This window comes from Podarcis gaigeae, assembly GCF_964106915.1.
Source record: "Podarcis gaigeae genome assembly, chromosome: 2".
Lineage (NCBI taxonomy): Eukaryota > Metazoa > Chordata > Lepidosauria > Squamata > Lacertidae > Podarcis > Podarcis gaigeae.
The window spans coordinates 58,497,531-58,522,066 of record NC_139679.1 but is presented as its reverse complement, the minus strand read 5'-3'; the positions used below and the strand labels follow the sequence as shown (position 1 = coordinate 58,522,066).

The 24,536-nt window shown below is 41.0% G+C and overlaps 1 long non-coding RNA gene across 1 annotated transcript; it reads left to right on the top strand.

Moving 5' to 3' along the window:
• The first annotated feature begins 10,290 nt into the window (after nucleotides 1-10,290).
• On the top strand, nucleotides 10,291-15,823 carry LOC310839746. The gene is made up of 2 exons (XR_014561628.1): nucleotides 10,291-10,487; nucleotides 15,146-15,823. It is a non-coding gene; the product is annotated as an uncharacterized lncRNA (long non-coding RNA).
• Nucleotides 15,824-24,536: the final 8,713 nt, after the last annotated feature.

Genomic DNA, 24,536 nt, shown 5'->3' with positions numbered 1-24,536 from the left:
GTTCCGCCTGGCCTTTGGCTTGGAGCCAATTTGATTCCCTCCCTCTCTCTCTCTCTTTTTTCTCCTCTTTCTTTCTTTTCCTTCTCCTGCGATGAGGCTACATTTTAATATTTTAATATTCCATTATTTTAATGTTGTATTTTATTTTTGTTTTTAAGTTGTAATCATTCATCTTGTTTTTATTATTGCTTGTAAGCCGCTCTGAGCCCGGCCTTGGCTGGGGAGGGCGGGGTATAAATAAAATATTATTATTATTATTATTATTATTATTATTATTATTATTATTATTACAGCTGTGTAATGACAACATACCAAACTGGAGTCATGGCATATTGCAGTGAACGGCACATTATTAGATCATATTATCAAAAGGCGTCCATGATGGTCTTTGATGTTGCTACCAACGTTATCCATCTCCATCTAAGTGAAATTGGAAGCTGGGATATTTCTGATCTGTTTCAGGTGGTAATTGCCAAAGGTAGTTTCAGTCTTTGTATGGTAAATAATCCCTTGCACATAATCCCTTCTGCCATGCAGATAGTCATCAACAACAGGGGTGATGTCTGAAAGGGTCAGATACATGCAGATGCTCAATTTGTGCAATTCCTCCACATCAAAAATATGATGGAGATCAAGCAAAAGGAGGGGTCCACATAATTTCATTCATTCAACCAATTTATTTGCAACCAAATTTTCCTTCCAAAGGAAACATCATACAACAACAAATACAATTCTTTTTGAAAATAAACAACATGAAAAATTATCTTATTTCATATTTTATATGCAAAAAACTTCACTGAGCACAAAAGGTTGCAGGAGCTTCTTCTCAAATGCAGCCCCTGCCTTTCTGCAGCCTTAGTGGCAACTTTTGACAGAGTATGCATAAGCCCATATTTTGTCTCATTTTGATTTATTAAAAATATTACCATTGCCTTTACTTCTTTTCAGAGAGCTCTATTTAGCTTATTATTTTATTTCATATTTATTCATATCCCACTTTTCTCCAAGGAGTTTAAGGTGGCACATATACTTCTCCTGCTCCCCATGTTATCCTCACAACAACCCTGTGTGGTAGGTTAGTCTGAGAGGCAGTGAATGGCACAAGGTCTCCCAGGTCATAGTCCAGCACCCTAACCATGGCACCTCAATATGACTCTCAGTATGATTCAGGAATACAGCTTTTTCCTCAGCTGAATACTCCACCCTAACCTAAACAAAGAAGTCACTATACGTAGCGGAAAGCATCTTCTCCATAAATACATGTGCACAGTAGTCAAGTAAATGCTGTGGAGTTGTCTGTAATGTGCATTATTGCAGGGGTTAGCAAACATTTCCAGCAGGGGGCCAGTCCACTGTCCATCAGACCTTGTGGGGGCCAGACTATAATTTGAAAAATAATAATAATAATGAACGGATTCCTCTGCCCCACAAATAACCCAGAGATGCATTTTTAAATAAAGGCACACATTCTACTCATGTAAAAATACCAGGCAGGCCCCACAAATAATCCAGAGATGCATTTTAAATAAAAGGGCACATTCTATTCATGTAAAAACATACTGACTCCCAGACCGTCTGTGGGCCGGATTAAGAAGGCGATTGGGCCAGATTCGGCCCCTGGGCCTTAGTTTGCTTATTCATGCATTATTGTGTCTTCCAGGTGCTGAGAAATTATACTGAACTACAGTGCACCAAAAGCAGCATTGAGATGAAAACTGACTTCTGATTATCTATCTCCTTATAAAGAAATACTAGGTTTAAAGCCACCATAAAAAGGTTAGCCTTTCCAGAGAAAAAATTAATGGCTAACCAAGGGAGGATGGATTGAATTATTTCTCTGATCACTGAGGTCCAGAATGCTCCGTGGGAGCAGAAACCAACTCCACCATACTTTCAACCAGTTTCCATTTATTTCTTATGTGAAAGGTCTTCAAACATCTTGTAAAATTCCAAAGGTACAAGAGCAAGTATATTTTTATTTGATTATGATTCTGCAGGATTCTGTTACATAAACTTTCAATAGTTGCTCAGCTTCTCCATAGCTTATTATACCACAATTGTCCCAGAATTAGTCAGTCTGGCAAACAGCTATGCTTGTGTTGATATAAGTGTGTATTGGATTGCAGTCTTAATACCTATTAGTGGTTTTATTTGGGTTTAATGCCTGAAGAATGACTGTGATTCATATTTACTATTTTCAGGGTTGATTTTTAAACTGTTGTCACCTGTCCTGGGACCTGCTGGTGAAGGGCAGATAAGAAAATATCATCATTATTGTTGTTGTTCAAAAATATGGTTCATGTGCTGGCTAAATAAGGAAAAGAGCACCAAGACAGTGAAATTTAAAACACTCATCCTGGTTCCTTGTTTCACAGAGTGTCAGAGAAAACAGTAAAATAAATTTGTCCCACAAAGGAAAAGGACCGTTTTGTCATTTTCTACTTCTACTTTTTATTAAGATAGTGACTAAAAAGAGAAGCAGGCAGCAGAATCACAAAGGGAAAATGTATGGATAGAAATATGGTGATGATGAAAATGCCACTCTGTGATAACTACCATAGTTCTTGTTTGTGTTTTCCCATTATAAGTACTTATCATCGTAAAATGAGTTCCTGATTGTTACCTGGTCAGTTTAAAACTTGCAGTGTGAACATGCCTAAGGAGACTTTGTCTGCTTTTTTGATACTGAATGGGTGGTTGGAACATTGCTGTCAACACTGCAGACATTTGCAGAAAAGGAACCCATTTCCTTTTTACACATGAAATAATTGTGGTGTCTGAAGAGACAATTTATTCTCTCAATATGCAGCCACTTCATTTGCAGCAGGCAGAGCCTGAAAGCACTTAAAAAGAAAAGAATCAAGTATGAGCTATAAGTAGAAAGAAACACAGCCTTCCTTTAAGCTGGGACTGCTGGCAACTTCTTCCTATGTCTGGGATTTATGGGAATAGAAACAAGATCAGGGCTCTAGAAATGGGATGCTGAGTTTGGAGAAAAGTCCACCGAGCAGTGCTTGTCTGGGTGAAGCTGATGGAGTAGGAATGTCAATGCATCATGGCTTAGGAATCAATCGAGGGGCAGGAATATGCTGGAGTTTGGCAATTCTTGGAACAAAGGCAGGGAGAAAAGCTGAAGGAAGAAGCAGACAACAGGATCGGCACATAAAAACAAGAAAAATCCAAACTGCAAACCCAAAGTTCTAGAATGCATACCTTTGAACATTTCTCTGATGAAAATAGGAACATCCCATTCCATAAAGATAATTTTACTATTTATACCCCACACTTCTTACTAGGTTGCCCTAGCACTCTAGGCAGCTTCCAACATATATAAAAAAATAATAAAACATTAAACATAAGAAACCTCCCTATATAGGATTGCCTTCAGATGGTTCCGTGGTCTCCATACTTTCCAACATTTCTCCAATGAAAATAGGGACATCCTAAGGAAAAGTGAGACATTCTGGGATCAAATCATAAATTGGGATAGCTTCTCTAAATCAGGGACGTCCCTGCAAAATAGGGACACTTGGAGAGTCTGAGAATGCAGCCTGAGGGACAAAGATGACAGATAGTTGATGAAGGACCTTGTATGAGATGCAGGGAAGAGAAGATCTCACAGGGTGGGAGGATGGGAGAAGAAAGGGAAGCTCCCAGGTAAGACCTGGGAGGGTTCAGCTCTCCTTGCATGGGACAACTGTGAAAGAGGACTTCATATCCTTTTTTCTTCTTTGTTTTTATTGTTGTTCAGATTAGTTTGTTTTGCTTTTGTAACATAGTGGTACCTCAGGTTAAGAACTTAATTCGTTCTGGAGGTTCGTTCTTAACCTGAAACTGTTCTTAACCTGAGGTACCACTTTAGCTAATGGGACCTCCCGCTGCCGCCATGCCACCGCCATGCGATTTCTGTTCTCATCCTGAAGCAAATTTCTTAACCTGAGGTACTATTTCTGGGTTAGCGGAGTCTGTAACCTGAAGAGTCTGTAACCTGGAGCATCTGTAACCTAAGGTACCACTGTATTATGAAAGGTCTGAATAAAATAATATATATGAATACAGCCCGAGGCTGGTGTCATTATGAACTCTGGGTCTGCATGGATCCACAGGACTTAATTTGCACACTGCCCTGTATCCACATATGAGGAATAGGATTGTCTGGGGAATGCTTAAAGGCTTTGTAGGCCTCTGCTTTTTCTAGATAGACATTCTAGGGCAAAGTCTGAATGCACTTCCAGCATGGCAAAGCAAGTTAAAAGTACCTCTGCATAAAACCAACAAACTTTATCTTCCACATAAATCCCACCAAGGACTGGAAGTGTTTTAAGGCGCATCAGCTTAAAGAAGTTTTAGAATGTGCTGGGAAAGAACTATAGTGCTGCAATCTATAACAGGGAACATTCGCTTGACAATAAGAAACCTGATGCACTGGGCTGCAAAATATGCTGCAGTGTAGTATTGGCTTGTTTGTGATTTTCTTCTTAAAGCAGAATTGTACGTTTTATTGGCAATTTATCACTGCTTCTTGATTTCAGAAATATAGTTAGTAAGCCAAAGGAATAAAGTTGCTTACTGCAAGGTAATTGTCAATGACAGAAAGAAGAAAAAAAAGTAAGATCTAGCAATATAATACGCTTAAGGGCTTTCACAAAGGGCTCTTTATTAGGAAGTGAATGTTGTGGAGACTGGTTCTCAGCAGAGTGAGGGTGGCTTTTGAAGGTGTTTCTCATCAAAGTTGTGAAGAGGATTAGACGTACATCTGGGCACCTCAGTCCACCCTGTTATGTCATTTTGGTGGGGAATCTTACCTCGGCTCAATTTGGAATTGGGAGAGACCTCATATGTTTTCCCAAGAGTTAAGAATGTAAAGAACAGTAGAAGAGTCCTGCTGGAACAGGCGAAAGGCCTATCTAGTCCAGCATCCTATTCCCCTCAGTGGCCAACCAGATGTATCTGCGAAGCCTGTCAGCAGGATGCAAGGATCTGGATTCTTGCTAGTGGAATTTCGCTAGTGGATGCCCACACATAGACTTCCACTAGCACAATTGGGTCCCCCTCCCCATTGCACCCCTCAAATTGGCTCTGTGGGGGAGGGGTATCACAAGAATCCCCAGAACAGGAGGAGAGATGCTTGCACTGATGGAACTATGTTGAATAATATGGGGAAAGTTCTTCATCCTTGCAGATTAACTATTTGTATCTGATGAGGGGCCCACCAGCACATATCTACTAGGATTGGGTACCTGGGCACCTCTCCCCTCTCAGACATTTTCTTGCTGCCAAACTTAGCAAGTTCGGCAAACTTTCATAAAATGCTTTCTCTGTCCCATATTGTGCCTATGCCTCAAAATAACTGAGCCGATCTTTCAGGCACACCCACTACAATTTCCTTGGATAGTACAAGAGCCTATTCTAAGCTATTACGGCTTCTGCTTAATGGTCCTGTTCAAGCAGTTTTGGATGGCTAGGCCTTATCTCAGTGTCTCACCTCAGAGATTTAAATAGGCTTGTATATCAAAGCTAAGTCTTTATCTCCTATTTCTATCACTATTCTAAATCACAAGGGTACCAGGGATTTCTCTAAAGCAGCTATATGGCTTGCTGGCATTAGGCAGTACCTACAGCTATCAAAAACCACCCTTGAATATGCATGTTTAACTAGCAAATTTGTTCAAATCTAATGTTCCAGTTGCTAAGCAGTATTTTAACGCATCTCGGGACGTATCTTTTCATCAGTGGTAACCAATCTCTCCCCCCCCCCCAGTTCCACATTTATAAGGCTGTGTGTGTGTGTGTGTGTGTGAATTTTCATAACATCATTTCCTGAAAACAATTCTACATAGAGCTCTCTATATTTTCCTTTGATTTTCCTATGCCAGACAATTCTGCGGCAGGGGTATCTAACCTGTGACTGCCTAGATACAGCCCCAGTCAACATGGCAATGACCAGGGATGTTGAAAGCAGTGGTATGCAGTCTGTCAGTAGGGAGACGTGGGATGCTCCAATGGGTCCAAGAGCCCTCCCACCACCCGCCTGGCTTTGGAAAGGAGGCAGCAGGGCTCCAGCATCCTGTCAGAGCCCTGGCAGCCCATTCCCAAAGCCCAGTGAGTTTCTGCACAGCTTAGCAAGGAAGGCACAACACTCTCACACACAACATCAGGACATCAAGATGCCACCCCCCCCACACACAAAATCACCACCACAAGTTAGCACCTGTGGTCCTAATTGTTTCCCTACAAAAAAAATAATAATTCACTGCATGTCACTGGATGAAAGCTTAGCCTTCCCTGCATATTTATTTTGGGTGGGAAACCCCCCCCCCCCCCGCACTGCCAACATGGTGGTGAACAAGATAAAATCAACAGTAAAATTATAGTGAGCAATAGAAAATACATCACAAATCAGTAGATCAAATTAATGCATAAGCATAGTTGGATCACTCCTTAGGGAAAACCCGGGTGAACAGCTGCCTAAATGTCAATATTCTAGATGCCTGCTTGATGTTGTTTCGGGGTCTGTTTCGAAGGGCAGGTGTCACCACACTAATGGTCCTGGTCTAAGTGGACACAAGATAAACCTTGGACTACAAAACCTTCCAAATTTTGCAATGCAGTTCTTTAGTCAAGACAAGTGTACCAAAAATGCATTTAGTAGTGCAAAGTGTCCATATGAATGCATATATCAGCAAAATAACATACGGAAATGCATTATATTAGGGGGAAATGCTTACAAATATTTGTATATAGGGCAAAACTGCATACAAAAATGCAGCACTTTTTTCTAAAAATGTTTAGGGGTACTCTCATTTTCCTATTAATATTGAAATACTACCCCTCAATGAGACCAAACTTAGATTCACAAAATGTTTATGGCTATACCAGAAAAAAAGCCCTGCAGAAATGAATTTAGGAAAAAAATGCTCTAAAATGTTGATGAATTTTCATCATTGCAAAAATGTAGAGAGCTGACTTAAGATTGGAAACATGAGAAACAAAGACAACCAGAATTGACAGGCTTGTCCATCCCTATTATGGTCTATATACTTAAGTGTTAAGAGTCAAAAATACTTTATACCCCTTCAAATAAGGATGAGAGCTCATTGCTATCTCTCTCTTACACAGCAATATATAATAAGAGCAAAAGATGCTCAGAGAAAGTGACAAGGTCATTTGAACCAACACTTCTTATAGTGTCATTTGGACAGTCACTTCTCAATTGCTTTGCTGAGCTCCTCTGTATCATATTTGACCAATCCTATGAAAGTGACAAGAGTTATGATTAGTCTTTGCACTTCCTTCTCTATAATAGGGTCTTCCAACAGCACTCCAGGGCCTTTCAGCATTTGCTTTTTTTCAAAGCTGCAGCTCTTTATTCAGGGACTTTCTATTATGGGTTTTTCATTGGAGATGTGCAATCCTAGAGAGGAATTTGGTCTGTAGTCTATTCAAATGACTCAGAACCATGGATTACTACTGAAAATTCATTTGTCCGGTGGGATTGTACCTGATGCCATTTCTGTTGTCCTCCATCACAGTTGTCAATTCCAATTTCCTTTTTAATGAGCCGGATGTCTGAGTCCATTTGTGCTGCTCTCCATCACACTGTAACCATTGTGCGATCAAAATCCAATCCAAAATCCAACATCTAGAAGGCAACAAGCACCACATCTCTGTGTGAAGAGTTGCGTAGTTGCACTTCATATCTTTCAAATGAAGGTGAGGACACATAGTGGCACATCACTTGTAATTGTTGTTGTTCTATTTATACCCTGCCCAACTGGCTGTAACATAATATATGAAAGAAGCAAACAGGTTCTGAGAAGGAAGCGTCATTTGGGAAGTCAGCATAGGGATTAAGTAAGGTGAATTGTTTGCCTTGACTTTGAATTCCTGTCAGCAGGACTTAATTCGGAGTAACCATGCACAGGATTGCTCTTAAAGGCTCACCAAGACCACTTTAAGGAATTGGAGTGCTACAGGAAAACCCTATGAAAGAAAAGGAAGTATAAATTATTATAACTACAGGTAATCTGGAATAAGAGCAATTCTCTTTTATAAAAAGAAAAAAGATTCTTTAACTAGGTGGCTTAACATTTGACTAAACAGAAAAGCTCCCATCCCTCAAAGTTTCTGGGTCTGGAAATCTGAGAAACTTGTGGCATCACTGCACATTGGCTGCCATAGAAAAGTCTTCCTGGTCACAAAATGGCTGCCTAGGGAAACTTCCTCAGCACCAAGGCCAAATAACCTCCCAAGAAACTGAGTACAAAAGTCAGAACTGAACACCGAGTACCAAGTCACACATTTGCCCTCACAAAACACAACAGGAAAACACATTTCACAGAAGGAAAACTGTAGATGCTCAGAGGAACACAAAAAGTCACAAAAATTAAAACCATCCACACACACCCCAAAGCCAGTAATGCATATACTCCAAGAAACATGCAAAACATCACCCCAAAGACAAAAACCACCTACACCACTTCTTAAAAATGGGCAATGCAGAAGCATACAAACACTTAAAGTAGGACCCCAGAATATCAGGTAAAATACCACCTAAAGTCGTCCCCACCTATATTACTCCAGTCCTCCATCTTCCACACTTACCAGACAGCAGTCGAGTCAGCTTTAGCAGGCACCTGGAAGACCAAGCAGCAGCATCCAGCTGCCTCCTCCTCCTTTCCTTTCCTGAGTGAAATGTCTATGGGACTCAGAGATATTCTTGGAAAAGGAAGAGAGTGGCACAGCTAGAAGTCTGCATTTCATTTTCCAGGTAGCCCAACGCCATTTGAGGTAGAGTTAAAGAGAAAGAGGGGTACTGAAGAAAACTTTTTTAAAAAATATCCAGAAACAGCAGGGACATCCATGGGTGCCAAGTGGCACTACAGAGCCCAAAAATACCTGAATTGCACAAAAGACATATTCTCTGTTGCCAACACTGTTACAACTTCCCATCCCATCATAGAATAATTGGCCCGTGACTGTTGTTTTTGTTATCAAAATGGCCAAATACAAACAGAAAATCCAGTTAGAATAATTCCTAAATGCAAACCTTATTCAATAACTAAGCAGCCTGCCTTCATTTTAGATTAAGCTATCAACATACATTAGTTGATTTGGGGGGTGGGTGGGAAGGAAACAGGCCTAAAAGACTTGAGACCTGCTAAAATGGACCTAAACTGGCAATCTATCCAGGACTTGATAAACATTGTGGGTTATCATCAGCATCGTTATTACTACTGTCTGCCTGGGATTGCTAACACAAAAGGAAATCTATGGGACTATCAAGCACCTGAGAAACCACAACACATATTGAGGGAACTCAATATATTTGCCTTGGTATGTCACAAGATGGACACACCAGAGAAATCCTTTTGATAATCCAGGGATTCTGTGAGGTTTTAACTCAGGTTTTCTGACAATGAGTTAACAGTTGAAATTAAACCCTTTAAAGGGGCATAATGGCATTACTTGCTCAAGCTAATACAGCTCCAGTAATGCCTGTATTAAAATCTTTAGTATTTGAGTAGGCTACCTCATTAAACATACTGAGCTGTATTTATAGCAGGATACTGATTATTATTACTGACCAATCTGCTCCTTAATGATTCGGCAAGCATGTTGGTTTTTATAGTAATGAAAACGGAGCTCTTAATCAGGTGATCTGACAAGTGTGCAATTTCCCCAGGATATTATGCCAGGCTGAAAATGGGGGTGGGGAAGGAAAACACAAAGGTAAATGTCAACACTAAGCACTAGAACACAGAAACAAATGACAACTAAATAATGCATTTATTCATTTTTCTTATGCTTTGGATCAGAGGAGTGCTCAAAGCCTTAAATGAAGGACTTGATGGCATATAAAGATCCCAAGGTTAGGATAGCCTCTCTTGTACCTCAGTGAAGACTAAATGATTGTTTCTTGGGTGTGGAGGGGAGTAGAATAATTAATCCATTTTATAATGTTCTCTGAATAGGACTATGACTGAGGGAAAGCTTAAGGCAAGCATAGGCAACCTTTGGCCCTCCAGCTGTTTTGGACTACAATTCCCAACATCCCTGACCACTGGTACTGGTAGCTAGGGATCATGGGAGCTGTAGGCCAAAACATCTGGAGGGCCAAAGGTTGCCTATGCCTGGCTTAAGGCAAAGCCTAGGTAGAAATTTTGGACTTGATAAAGGAGTGTTAATAGCCTGGGATATTCAGGTGATGTGTTTCCATAGTAACCAATTGTTACTCAATCATAGGTAAGTCTTCTGAATGAGATAAATGCAGACTTTGCTGGCCAGGGTGCAAGTTGGATGAGCAGGATGTTCTCTGCGCCAGTATGGAGCTAGTGTAATAATCAGGCCTAGATGAGGCCTAATACAGTGGAACCAGCTCAGGATCAGGTGGATCCCATTCCACTCACTACTGGCTGCATGGATTCTGTCACTGCCACTTACTATTTAGTTCATTTCTGCCCTCCCTTTCACCATGAGATCTCAGGGTAGGTTGCAACAATTTAAATATTAAAAGCAGTTTTAAAAGATTCAGTCAAGGTAATAGGATAGGTCCTGAAATATATATCTCAGGTGTCAAAGGCTAGGGGTTGTTTTCGGCATACAGTGGTGCCTCGCAAGACGAAAAGAATCCATTCTGTGAGTCTCTTCGTCTAGTGGTTTTTTCGTCTTGCGAAGCAAGCCCATTGACGGATTAGCGGCTTTTAGCGGCTTTAAGCGGCTTATCGGCTTAGCGGATAAGCGGCTTAGCGGCTTAGAAAAAGGGGGGAAAGGGGGAAAAACCGCAGGAACTCGCAAGACATTTTCGTCTTGCGAAGCAAGCCCATAGGAAATTCGTTTTGTGAAGCGCCTCCAAAACAGAAAACTCTTTCGTCTAGCGAGTTTTCCGTCTTGCGAGGCATTCGTCTTGCGGGGCACCACTGTATGATGAAAATTACATAATGAAAGTGTTAGGCACCTATCTGTGGGAAATAAATTCCACAACTTAAGGGCTGCCACAGAATATCTCCTCTCTGGAACACTTCTGAGGGCATTGGACCTATCAAGCAGCTGATCTGGTGTGAGGTGGGGTGGTAGTTCCAATGTTAACCTGAACCCACTCTACCCCCACAATTGGAGCCACATGGCAATTTGAGGGGACTGTGCACAGCTCTACTACGTACCTTTCAAATGATTCTCATGGCAGTTAACAGCAATTATGTAATACAATATGGAGTAAAAAAAAAGAAACAAACATAAACACAGATGGGTAAGGTGCCAATAAACTGGATAAAAACAACCAGCTAACACAAATGGCAGTATATTTACAAGTGAGCTTATGCAGTGGCGTAGCAAGGTCAGGTGGTACCCGGTGCGAAAAATTTCTTGTCAACCCCCCCACCCCATTGAAATTATTTAAAGAAGGAAAAATAAGATACAGTTGCAAGTGTTATTTTCTGGTTTATTTACTTAATACTGTGAGCATAAGCACTTAAAACCTTTTTTCGCGATGTGAATGTCTTATGAATGATTTTTTTTTATTTACTGAATTTTGCAGCTTTGGCTTAATGTACAAATACAAACAAATAGCATGCACATAATGTTTATGTTACCTACCAAACTCAATATTATAGAGAAGAGGATGATCACAATGAATCAATGAAATAAAAAATGTAACAAAAATAAATTCAGCACAACTAAATCAACAGAATGATGTGGGGTGACTAACCGGCCCGGCAGCAGATAGGATTGGTTGTGGGATGAGTGATGATGAGTCACTGGTTGCTTACGTTTTGCTCGAGTACAAACTGCAGACAGACTTCGGTGAATCAGCGGAAAGAAACACCCCTTTTCCTTCCTTATCCATACGTTCTCCACTACACAGCGCCAAGTTCAGCCGTGTTTTGTTGCGTTTGTTGACTGAACTAAAAAGTTCCAATACGTATTATGTTGACTTGCTGAGGTTAATTAATTGTCAGACAAAGTTATTAAACTTGTTTTCAATAATATTATTTTTTCAAAAAAAGTGTTGTAAGCCCAATTTTATTTTATTTTAAAAACACATATCTTTGCCATTTTCTCACCCCCCTCAGTGATGACGCCTGGAGCGACCCACACCCACCACCACCCCTTCCTACGCCACTGAGCTTATGAAACAAAAGCCAGTCAAATGAAAAAATATCTCCACCAACCAGAGCAGCGGCTTCTCTCCCTCATGGCTGCCAAATGTGATGGCCTGGGATTTGGACTCAGAGGCTGAACCTGAGGAATCCCAGCCTGCACTGGAGTCCCCGCCTCCAGAACCAGCTGAGCCGGGGCTGGGGCTTGAGCCTGAAGGGTCCTCACCTGTGCTGGATCCTCAGGTGCAGGCACCAGCTGAGTCTGCTCTGGCCCCTGAGATTATGGAGGACCCATTGCCTGCAGGTGCTCCACTCTCAGCCCCGTCAGGGGAAGAGGAGGTTGCCTCTGGGTCTGGTAACCCTCTCATCCTCTCATCCTCTCCTGAGCAGCAGAGGCTCAGGGCAGAGAAGCGGAGGGAACTAAGTTCCCGCAGGAGGAGCGCTCGCCTCCAGGCCAGGAGAGGCGAGTCACCTGTGGACCGGGGGCCGCCCTATGCCTCGGGGCAGATAAAAGCCAGTCAGCCCCAGTCCCAGGTTGTGGGAGCAGCGTTGTTGCTAGCCTGTTCCTGCCTGCACGTCTGCCAGAGTTCCTGACCCCCCGCCTTGGACCCAGCTAGAGCTTTAATGGACAGCCTCCATACCGCACCATTGACCTTGGACTGGACTCAGACCTTGCCTCTCGGTTAGCCCCCCGGGACCAGCACACCAAAGAACCGTAGTGGCAGGGTAGTGTGTCTCCCTTGTATTCAGCACAAAATCTGCATGCCCAATGCAGCCTACCTATTGGGCCCCTGATTTGCTACAAATTAGTAATGCAACCAGAGAAACGAAGGAACAGACCCTTATATTTTTGAGAAAAAAGGATTGTTCCTCATCTAATGCAGAGCTGGCTTTGAAATGTGGGAGACTGAAAGCTTTATTCCTGTGTTCTCTGTTGCAACCGGCTGACCCCTCCTTTGCCCACTCTATACCCTTGGTATGAAGAAGCTATAAAAGAGGCAGGAGGAGTAGCCACCCCCCCATCAAATTATACAGCTGGGAAAAGGTCAGTGTAGGATGGAAGGGTAGTATAATTCACATGACTGTGAACAGAGTGCCAGGTCAGTGTCTGATTTTTATGCTGAAGGTTTCAAATGTGAGCAGAAAATAGCTCAAAATTGGTTCATTTTCATGACAATTCTGGGGACTCTTATGGGGAGGGGTAGAGGCATTTGTGAATGTAGTCCCATTAATTGTCATATTTCAAAGAACACAGACTCAGTATTACCAGGCTATAGTAGGGAACCTTCTGTTTTCAAAATGCCAGTTGCACACATTTTAAATTATAATTTTGAACCTTTCCCCCTGTTAAACTTTACTTAACAACCATCTTTGGTTCCTGTGTTAATGTCAAAGAGCTGGAAGGTATGTGAGATGTGATAATTGCAGGGGGTGGGTGTTAGTGTTGAAACTTGAGGAGGAGGAGGCTCTGAACTTCTTTGATGCAAGTAGGTTGTGTGTGCATGAAAATAAATACCCCAGATATCCCTTATAGAGATTACACAAGCTCCAGAATGTGCCCAGAGGAAGGAGATAGAGAAGATGAGGGCTCTAGAGACCATGTCTTATGAAGTACTAGAAATAGGATACGTTTAGCCTGAAAAAGATGGTTAAGAGGCAACATGATAGCCATCTTCAATTTTTTGAAGGGCTGCCACATATCTCTGGAATGGAGAACTAAACTCATCAGCTGCAGCCAGCATGGGTAATAGTCAGGGATGGGAACTGTAGTCCAGCAACATTTGAAGGGCAGCTCATTCTCTGCTACTGGCATAGATGATCAGGGGAAATGTTTTCAGTTCCTCCAGAGGGTAAGACCTGAACTAATAGATTCAAATTACAAATTCTGAAATTGTTCTATGGGTCCTTGGACCAAAATACAGTGGTACCTCGGGTTAAGTACTTAATTCATTCTGGAAGTCTGTACTTAACCTGAAACTGCTCTTAACCTGAAGCACCACTTTAGCTAATGGGGCTTTCTGCTGCCGCCGCACTGCTGCAGCACGATTTCTGTTCTCATCCTGAAGCAAAGTTCTTAACCTGAAGCACTATTTCTGGGCTAGCGGAGTCTGTAACCTGAAGCGTATGTAACCTGAAGCGTATGTAACCCGAGGTACTACTGTAAAGATTTATATTGTTATTAATTACAACAATAGGGATTTAGACCAAACATTGGGAAGACCAGATTGCCTTAGAAGGTGGCCGACTCTCCTTCATTGGAAATTCTTAACTGGAGTATTGTTGGCCATGTATCAGGGATACAGTAGCAGCTGATATTTTGCATCTTCAGGCATTTCAGCTAGCTGTCAATTTGGTCCCATCCAGCTTTATGATTCCATGATGCTTCAACCTAGTTTCTATTGCAGAATTTACTCCTCTGAACATTTCCAGTGGGACAGAAGTTTACCAGATCCCTTTTCCAGTTGATCTTTACCCTACTCAGACCTACCAATTTCAGAACTATGTTGCAGTGGTATATAACTTAACTTGAGAAAACATGGGGTTTTACAACTGGTACCAAATGTAAATACTGTTAGCTTTACAAAGATTCCTCAAAATTTGTGCAGCTGCACTTGAGGTAAAATCAGTAGCTTCATACAGGGCTTAGAATGTTTCTGAATCCTACCCCCAATAAATTTGTCTAAGGATTATAGTTTGTAAGCAGAAGCTGGTATTTCAATGTGGAACAAATGCATAAGGAATTCTACATTTCACATACTCTCTCTTTCCTAATTTTTGAACAGAGGGAGCCTTGAGCATTTGTGGTTTGCAACAAATTTTAATTCCTTGCATTCATTCTGCCCTCCCCACATTCTTGATACCACATGCACATTGACAAAACATTGTAAAAAGCAGTTGTCATGTGATTGCATGTACAGTTCTATCAAGATTCTCTTTGAATTGTGTTTTACTAACAGAATGGGTGTTCACACCAGTAATACACAGCAAAGAAAGAATGTCAGTACAATTATACCTCAATCTCATTGGTGTTCTTTTTTCTTTTGCAGTGTTTTATCAATGCACATTCTTGCATTGGTAATATATGGTTGTTGGTGGTAGGAAGAATTGAACAAACTATACGAATTGAAAACTGCAGCAAAATTATCCTTCCAGAATTTTAGATACTTTCCTTGCTGTCATGGGAGACATTGAAGGCACATACACCAGGAAGCTAGAAAAGAACTTCCTTGCTGATTTTAAAACAAGAGCAGAATAACAATAGGAAACCCCTGAGTCCACCCAGATACAACTAAGTCCAGTGGTATCTGGCCTCATGACTAAGGTATATTATCACAAGATTCACACTGCTTAAGCAGGAGCATAATGCAAGGCAAAATGGACCCATGGAATAATGTAACTTTGCAGGTTACATGTCAGCTCCTGACAGTATTTTCACCAGGTATCCATTACAAACCAAAACAGAGACAAAGCTTTTGGGTCACCTCAAATGCTCTCTTTTGGAAAGCAACTTTCCAAGGCCACAGGTGGAAGTCTTTTTTTGGTCCTGCCAGAGATCCTTTTAGGTGAAGAGGGATGGAATTGAACCTGAGTCCTTCAGTGTGGAAAACACATGTTCTACCTCTGCGATGTGGACAAATACAAAAGGAGTGTAGGAAGCAGACACAAAATAGGCATCAGTGGAAATCAATAAAAATGAATTCATCTCTACATGAGAGGCAAAACTACATTGTGCAATGTCTCTATAATCCTCTGTTATTGGACATACCTGGGTGTCATTGAACATTTTGCAATACAGTGGTACCTCTGGTTAAGAACTTAATTTGTTCTGGAGGTCCGTTCTTAACTTGAAACTGTTCTTAACCTGAAGCACCACTTTAGCTAATGGGGACTCCTGCTGCTGCTGTGCAATTTCTGTTCTCATCCTGAAGCAAAGTTCTTAACCTGAGGTACTATTTCTGGGTTAGCAGAGTCTGTAACCTGAAGTGTCTGTAACCTGAAGCGTCTGTAACCTGAGGTACCACTTTATATTTATCTGCATGGTAAACCTGGATTTTGTTTGTCTTCAATTTTTGGTTATCAAAAGCTGTTATCCTGGTCACAAGCCTCCCTGAGGACTTGATTGTTATAGGGTGGCATATAAATACCTAAAATAAATTAAAATAAATATGGTAACCTGCACAAGGTTCTATATGACCTGCACAGGGTTGAAGTGCTTCAGTATGACTGTCTCAATGCATTTGCCTGAATGCAAAAAGTGTACCCTACACAGTACAGGTAAGACAAATGCAGAAAAGGATGTATGGCAGCCCCCAGAGAAATTCCACTCTATTTTTTTCCCCAAAATACTTTAAACTTCCCTTGAAATTCCTTGGAGGTTTGGCTCAAGCAGAACCCTTTGGAGCCACCTCAAATTTTGTGCCAGGTGGAATTTTGCTGTAACTTTAGCCATCTTCAGGCAAGAACAGCATCCAGCCCCCTTCCCAGCCACAATTTGTCAGTCTCTTTGTGGTGTCACAGTCGCCATGTTGGGCATAAGCTCTTGAAGAAGGGAGCCTGCTCTCTGCATGCTAAGCTCCCTGTACAATTGAGAAGCCTGATCCCCTAGCCTTGGCAGTCGGATTCTATAGACATGCATTACCATGCACTCAGTTACAAGCAGTAATTCAGCTGTTATCAATTGCACCGGGATTGGAGGCTTATAGGAAAACAAGCAAGGCAAACTGTGAGGAAAATGGCAATGAGCTGATTTTTAAAGAAATCTTTATGTTCCCTCTGTATGCTGCTGAGTAAACACATTGAAAATGTATGTGGTTTGATTTTCTATTAGAATTACCTTTGAAAGACTGTTGTTGAAATATCTGAGCCACTCACATAACTGAGTGAGAAAGGAGTGGTCCCATCTTCAGCAAGAGGCCTCAGAGGATTAGCTCATACATAGATGTATATCACTTGAAATCTCATTATTTGATTGGTTAATGCTTAATGAGTTCCAGCTAAACATGTGAATTGGCTCCATTGGAAAACAATAAGGCTCAGGTGATTCGGGGTACTATGCAAGTTCTGCCTTGCAGAACTTCTGCAAGCATTTCACCATTGTTGGTTCTCATTCATTCACACTTTCAGACCTGCACTTGATAATACGGTGGCCATCAAGTGACTAATGCAGGCATAGGCAAACTCGGCCCTCCAGATGTTTTGGGACTACAACTCCCATCATCCTTAGCTAACAGGACCAGTGGTCAGGGATGATGGGAGTTGTAGTCCCAAAACATCTGGAAGGCCAAGTTTGCCTGTGCCTGGATTAATGGGTATGTGTGTGAAGCAGCCCATAAGAGGCTCATAAACTTTCTAGTTCCTCATTTTTCTTAGATATCTTTCCTCACACACTGAAACACATAATATGCTCCAAAGGCATATGGAAGTCTCTGAGTCCAGTCTGAGGATCAGGATGTAAGAAATTGCCCTAGAAATCTTGGCAGGTATGATTCTTGTTTGATATCATATGGTTAACCAGACTGAGTTTGAGGAAACTGTTTCATGTCATTAAGGAGCTTCTCTGCATGAATTAGCCAGAACCTGCAGCAATATTTAATTACAGAGGGTGGAATCACCTGCAGCAAACACTTTCTTTTCTTTGAAATCTTCTGTTTACTTACCTTCATAATGGCAGTGTCCTACAACTCCCTCTGGAGAGGCATCCCATGAGGTCTGAGGGGCTGCCAGAAGGAAATCTTCCCCTTCCTCATCGTTCAGTGCAGACACTGAGGTTGAGTTCTGAAGGCCTTCTGGAGGTTCCCTCACTGTGAGAAGTGAAGATACAGGGAACCAGGCAGAGGGCTTTATGTAGTAGCACCCTGCCTTTGGAACGCCCTCCCATCAAGGAGATAAACACCTACTTGACTTTTAGAAGGCATCTGAAGACAACCCTGTATAGGGTGGTTTTTTGTTAGTTTTTCAAATGCTTGAAGTCTCACTGTGTTTTTATATTTTCTTGGAAGCCACACAGTGTGGCTGGGGCAACGCAGTCAGATGGGCAGGGAACGATTATACTGGGCAACAATTTTTTTACTTTTTGAATGTTGTCTAGATTTCTACAAATGATTTAGGGTATTTTTGCACTGCTGAATCAGGAAATGGCATCTGTTTCTCTCCATCAGGTCATGTTTTTGTGTTATGTTGATTTGAAAAAAATCAGATCTTGTGACAAAATTGATTACATTTTTGTGGCATTATCAGGTGATTTTTGTCAACACATATCATGCTAAATATGTTTTTAAGAGAAAAAATGTTTTTCTAACAACATATATTGATTACCTGATAGAAACATCGATTACTGTAAACTGAATGGTGGGCATTGATAAAGGTAAGTGCACGTAAATTGCATGTTGCTTCACCATTTTTCAAACTTCAGGGCTTGAACTTCTGTTTCTTGGAATTCCTGGAATGCTCAGTGGCAGGAGGTCTCTCTTCAGAGTCCAACAGTAGTCAGCCATCATGACTGCGTCCCAGCAACCCTGATACCTGTTCTCCATCTCTTTCATGTCCTGATGGAATCTCTCCCCCTGCTCGTCACTCATTGAACCCAGGTTCTCAGGAAATCGGTTCATATGTGAAAATAGGTAGTGCATTTTGGCGCTCGTGTTGCAGCCCAGGTTTCTGAAAGCAGTCAGCATGTTGTTGACATGTTCTGCATAGTTTCTGGCCTTATTGTTGCAAAGAAAATTCTTCACTACCAGAACAAATGTCTTCCACGCTTCCAGTTCCACTTCATTCATTGAGTTCCCGAACTCTGGATCTCTGATGAGCTGACGGATCTGAGGACCGTCAAAGATGCCAGCTTTCAACTTCTCCATGGTCAATCCTGGAAAAGCCTGGCACAAGTAAGTGAAGCAGTCACCATCCTTGTCCAGAGCCTTGGTGAACTGCTTGATTAAGCCGAGCTTGATGTGCAGCGGTGGGAAGAGTATTCTGTTTCTGTCCACTGGAGGGCCGTTGATGACGTTCCTTTCTTTGCAAGGCACCAATTCCTCCCGCACAGGCCAGTCCTCCTTCGTGTAATGCTGAGCACGGTCCCTACTATCCCTACTATGCACAGAAAACATGGGTACTTGGTGAAGCCAGACTGTTGTCCCAACAAAAAAGTTCACCATCTTCAGGTCAACACAAATAAACCACTTATGCTGATCATAACCAATTTTCTCCAGCACATACTTCACCGCTTCATAGTTCTCCTTCAGTGTAGTCGAGTGAGCCAGGGGTATAGAAGCAAACTGGTTGCCGTTGTGTAGCAGAACACATTTCAGTGATTGCTTGCTGCTGTCAGTGAACAGTCTCCAATCTTTGGGTTCATACTGTGGCACTCCAAGCTTGAGCAGAAGCTGCACAATATCTGCACAGTACACCAAGTCCTTCTCTTCCAAGAAAAAACGGAGGTACTCTTGATGCCTGTTGCGGAAGAAGCTGATGCGAGCACTGTCAGAGAGGAAGTTTTCCCTCTTCAATCTGGATGCCAACAGTTCGTCAGAGTCCTTTGACAAGCTGAGTTCGTGAACTAGATCATTCAACTCCTTTTGGGAAAATGGATGTGGAGCATCATCTTCAAGAACCACTTCTTCTTCTTCATGTCCTTCAACACTGGAGGCATCTTCGTCACTAATGTCAGGAAGTTCTCTGAAGATAGGCACTGGAATTTCATCACAATGAGCTACAGGACGATGTGCTGATTGAAGATCAGGATACTTGAGGCGGCTCCGGTTCTTTCTGTTGATCCCAGTCACATCAACAGCGCAGAAGTAGCAGTCAGTGACATGGTTTGTCGGCTCCCTCCAAATCATGGGAATTCCAAAGTTCTCTTGCCATTGGTCCACCCACGTAGAGTTTCAGTGCATGCCTTGCACACCATGTGTGGTGCCCAAGCTTTATCCTGGTCACCAAGTTTAATACCAAAATAAGCATGGTAAGCACACCTTATGAAACTTGTGCACCAATTTATGGAAGATTTTGAGGTTTTATGACTTCAAACTGATCCCTTTTCGACATAATCACCCAGAACTATCAGACCTGAATACTTCTTGTCATTAAAATAATCATTTCCAATCAAAACAATTATTTGACATGGCATTTTACCCCCACCAACTTCTTCTAAAATGCTACACACAAGCGTACATGTGAACAAAAAAGTAAAAAAAAAAAGACATGTGGCCTTAGCTCAAAAACTTGACCTGATTGAGCAAAACCAATGTGATTTTTGGATTCAGCACATCAGATTCATCCTAAATTAACTGAAAAAATGCAGACAACAAATTTGTTGTTGACCAGTGTATTGTTGTTGTTGTTATATTATTATTATTACACTGGAAACATTTTCTGTTTGCACACTTCATGCTGATTGGGGCGGATAGGAGTTGTGGTTCAAAACATCTGGAGGGTGACAGGTTTGTGGAGGCTGACATGGAGTCCCAGTCGTAAACCCAGCCAGGGATGCCAACTTGAATAAAATATTGTGGGGACCCAGGTAAGCCCCGCCCTGCATCATTGATCACATGACGCAGTGCACACACAACATTTGAATGGGGATGCCCAGTCCCCTCAAATATTTTTTCGTAGGAGCCAAAGCCCCCATGGCCCCTAGGAGTTGGCTCCCATGAACTCAGCCTTGAAACAGTACCACTCATCATATTGTAGCATATTTGTCTGTGCACATGTGTGTCTTTGTCTGTGAAATATGCCTTTGTTTTCTTTCAGATGCTACATAAAAAAGTAAAAAGCATTTTTCTGTGCTTTTAGTGGCTGATGTGTTAAGTCATTTTTTGGTGTTTTAAATTGTGCTATGTGTGTGATTTATTATGATTACTGGTATTTTACTATTTTGATTATTACGTATTGTGTCCCTATATTAGTTTTTTTTTTTTTTGTAAACTGTCCTGTGATCATTTTAGGTGAAGGATGGTTTAGAAATTTCTTAAACAATAAACAAATAAAATAAAACTTTGAAGCCTTAATAGATGGATCTACGTGGTTTTTGCCTAGTTTCCAAAACTGGGAAAGTCAGCCAACTGTGCCTCATTCATAGTTTAATTTCCCTTGCAATTTAGGAATCATTCCCCACCCTCCAAATTATGATATGGGATGCCACTGAACAGAATAGCCACATGACACCTCCCGTAATTCACAGGCTAGTGAGTATGCAGTAAATTAAGATACAGAATCAAAGCTGAATGGTAGACTAATGCAATTACCAGGCAGCTATTCTTATTGGGACAACATCCTACCTAATAACATGTTATTTATAGTCTTTAATTTTATCAGAATAAAAAGCCTTGATTAAAATAGGCTTTTAATTTCTGTTGTTTAGAGCCTTTCAAATGAACCCCCTAAAATACAAATATTCAAAATGTAGTTAGAATGTGTGAACAATTAATGTTAGCAAACTGGCACAATGCCTGTATGATATGAATGTTTCTTCTACCTTTTCCACTGCCAATGAAGGTTCACTAATAATAATAATGATAAAAATTTTTTTATTTATATCCGGCCCATCTGGCCGGGTTTCCCCAGCCACTCTGGGCATCTCAAAACATATATAAAAACACAACAAAAAATCAAACATTAAACAAAATATCCTATACAAGCAACAAACAAACAAATCAATAAATCAATAGAAACCAATAATAACAATAACAACAATAACAGTTTACAGTTAGACCCACCAACCCCAAGTAAACATTTAACCAACACCAACCTGACAAAAACAAAACAGAGGAACCAAAATTAGAACCATTTGAAACATTTCAAAACATTTTAGCCAGTTGCCCCAACCCAAGAGTTGTTCCAGCAATGTTCAAAGAGCCTCCCAGGAGCCTCTTTTAGCTGTTCAATGTGAGTCTGTTCCTTTCTACTAATTTATATAATAATAATAATAATTTATTATTTATACCCCGCCCATCTGGCTGGGTTTCCCCAGCCACTCTAGATGGACCAATAGTCTGATTCAGTACAAGGCAGCTTCCTATCTTTGTAAAGCTCTGCAATCAGTATCGATAATAAAATAAAATAAAAATCCTTCCAGTAGCACCTTAGAGACCAGCTAAGTTTGTTATTGGTATGAGCTTTCGTGTGCACGCACATCTGGTATCTGAAGAAGTGTGCATGAACACGAAAGCTCATACCAATAACAAACTTAGTTGGTCTCTAAGGTGCTACTGGAATGAATTTTTTTATTCTGTTTTGACTACGGCAGACCAACACGGCTACCTACCTGTAACTAGGATCAATAATGGCCACCACAATGTGGTGCTGATAACACCAAGGTTGCAAGTTTGATCCCTGTATGGGGCAGCTGCAGAGGGTTGGACCAGATGACCCTCAGAGTCCCTTCCAACTCTATGATTCTATACAGACTGATGCGTGGAGGAATATACCTTATGGCATAAGGTTGCATTACATCTTTATTCCTTTGGCCACTATATATTTATTTATTTCTCTCTTGCAGACAGTTGTTGACCCTGAGGTGGTAAAATAAGCAGGCACACAAGTATATCATTTCTATGCCCTTGGGAATGAGGCAGTCTATTGCAATAAATCCCAGACTCTTATGTGATGAAAAACTAACAATGGTCCCTTGTTACAGCCCCTTTAAAATGTTATCGTGAATCAATGAAGTATTCAGCCTTAACCGAGGGAGGGGGGAAGGTACATAAATCAGGGATTCTTAAAACACAGAGAAAATAAGGAGTTGTCATGCTTCATATACAAAATGCGGTTCTTCAGAGCACCTTGCATTTGAATATTTCTCCTGGATACCTTTTGCTTACATTTCACTTTTAATCAAGATAGCCGAGTGTAACCTGAAACAAGACCTTTCTCTCACGCTAAGCTTAATGATCCTTTTTAATATCAGTACAGTTTGATTTCTTCTAGCTATCTGCTGTGTCCCTTCAGCCTTGAAGCATTAAACATGTGATTAAAAAAGACTTTGGGGCATGGTTCACATATTAACCAAAAGGCACAGTGAAACGCTATATTCACCCAGCATGAAATAGAAAGCTAATCAAATCAGATTATTATATTAGATTATTATATTACAATTATATCACATTATTATATTAAGCTGGTAAACAATTAGATAAATTAATGCTACCTTACCTTCAACATAGTCCTTCAAGATGAACAGCTGATTTTTCTTTCTTCTTGCAGAACTCCAACTTCTGCTTGTAAGGTATTTGTACAAGATTATATAGAAGAATTTAAGTTGCTCTGAAATTGATTTTTTGAACTGCCTTTGAAATCATGAACCATCTGTTGTGTCACATACTTGAATCAAAATATTCAGATGCTCCCTTCCTCAATGAGACTGAAAGAATTTCATTTATGACCTCCAGGACTGAAAATTTTTGATGTTTCTTTTCAAAAGCTGTTTTGTCTTCATGTATTGTTAATATTCAGTAAAAGCAATAAGTACAACAGAAATCTATAGAAAATTATGACCTCTTTTTTCATCTTTCTATAGTTCATCCTGAGAAATTTATTTATTTCCAAAATGTTTATTTCTACGAAGAACTGCTACAGCTGTAGTTTACATTTGAGAAGAATTTTAAAACTAATGTTAAATGTGAAAAATGCATGTTTGAAATTGAAAAACACCTGTAAAGAGCATCTGTCAACATTACATTCCTATTCCATTAATCCAGGGAAGATTTGGAACTTTCCCTCCCACTAAGAAGTACAGTGGTACCTCGGGTTAAGTACTTAATTCATTCCGGAGGTCTGTACTTAACCTGAAACTGTTCTTAACCTGAAGCACCACTTTAGCTAATGGGGCCTCCTGCTGCTGCTGTGCCGCTGGAGCACAATTTCTGTTCTCATCCTGAAGCAAAGTTCTTAACCTAAAGCAATATTTCTGGGTTAGCGGAGTCTGTAACCTGAAGCGTATGTAACCTGAAGAGTATGTAACCTGAGGTACCACTGTATAAGCTAAACAAGCTGTAGCTTAGGGCCCCACTCTCTTGCCCCCCCCAAAAAATCACTATTAATATACTTCTTAATTGTCCAGTAGCACCTTATAGACCAACTAAGTTTGTTCTGCTATAAGCTTTTGTGTGCGTGCACACTTCTTCAGATATCTGGTATCTAAACAAACTTAGTTGTGTTGGGATACTGCCAGGGAGATATGGCCCATCATGGCCCCCACGTTGCCTCTGGACATCCATCGACCTCCCGTAGAAATGCAGTATCAGCAATTAGCGACACGAGCTCCAGAAAATAGCTTGTGACATTCCAGAGCTGATGCACGCTCTATCAGCAGAATTCGCACAGCGAAAGTTGCATGCAGGAGAGTATTAGAGAACAAAGAAAAAACATGACTGCTTGCTTCGGTTTGCTCAGGCACAGAGAGAGACAACAGCTCTATCAAAACAGAAACATCCTGTGAACAGGAAA